The sequence below is a fragment of the Chrysochloris asiatica genome, unplaced genomic scaffold, assembly GCF_000296735.1.
Source record: "Chrysochloris asiatica unplaced genomic scaffold, ChrAsi1.0 scaffold00007, whole genome shotgun sequence".
Classification (NCBI taxonomy): Eukaryota; Metazoa; Chordata; class Mammalia; order Afrosoricida; family Chrysochloridae; genus Chrysochloris; species Chrysochloris asiatica.
Genome location: NW_006408525.1, coordinates 26,391,339 through 26,392,706, shown reverse-complemented (window position 1 = coordinate 26,392,706; position 1,368 = coordinate 26,391,339).

Genomic DNA, 1,368 nt, shown 5'->3' with positions numbered 1-1,368 from the left:
GAGTTTCAGAATCACTATCTTGACAGAAGTCCTGTTGTGGCACCGTAGAATAAGCATTGGACTGCTAACCACAAGGTTGGTTGTTCAAACCCACCAGTTGTTTCTTGCTATGACTCAGAACTGACTTGAAGGACTTAGCAGCAACAATCTTGGAGGAAGACGTGGATTAAAACTCCTTTGGAGTTTAACAAGCACTGCCCAGAAAAGTTTCCAAACACAAAGGATACTGACCTTCATGTGTCCGTCCGTACTTTTCCTTCTAGCCTCTACAGCTTGAATGGGAGGAATAACATTCATCTAACATGGTACCATCTCCCTCAGGCCTTTCGCCCTCAACCCCATGTCTGACTCATGATTGGAGGACAATTTTAAGATCATTTCAGAGAATAAGTTCTCCAGGCAATACATACTGTGTTTGCAGAAGTTTATAGTTTTTTCCTCAACATCCAATAGTTCTCAAATAGGTTCCAAAGAAAAGATTAGTTACTACCTTCTTTTCCTTTCTAACCACAAAAAACCCCTACAATTTCTCACCATTGGAGTTTACCTTGATTTTTTCCCACTTTGATGATTATATTTTAGAGACATTTGGAATTTAAACAATATGACTAAAAAAGCATGTGATAAGTCCAGAGACAGAGGACCCTAGGACCATCAAGGGAGAAGAGCACAAGCTGAGTGTGGGACCCTATCCAGAGAAGCAGTGAGAGGAGAGATGGAGGCAGAGATGGGGGCATGGAGAGAGGGAGCAGCTATGGACTCTGGACTCATAGAAGAGAGGGACTGGGTGCTGGCGGCCAGGAGGTAAGCTTGCAGAATGTGCCCTTTGGCTGTTTACATTATCATATATTCCTGAGTGTTTTTGTGTACATCTCCCCATCCCCCTTCCAAAAAACAAAACAAAACAGAGGGAATGGAAGCAAATACTGTTAAATGATAATGCACGGAGGAGATTGTAATCATTACAATGGAAACATGGTGTAAAGCCAATGTTCTCCCAAGTAAACTATCAAACAGTTCACAATAAAAACATTTTTAAAAATTACCATTTTCACTCAATTAACTGGCTGAAGCCATTATGATGAAGAGTTCTGCAACCAAGTTAAATTTTAACATTAATAGCACAGGTCAAATTCTATTACAATAAATAATAAACAAGTTAAAGCACACACACACACACACACACAAAAACAAGCATGTGATTAAGATCAGGGAGACACCTCTTAGTCCAACAAGCTCAGGGGCAGCATGAATACAGCCAAGGAACCATGGGACAGCCCACCAATAAAGGGAGAGGAAGGACTTCAATAGAAATTTGGGAAATCGTGGAGATTAGGGAAAATGATATGAAGTGTTGTTTCATCGGAT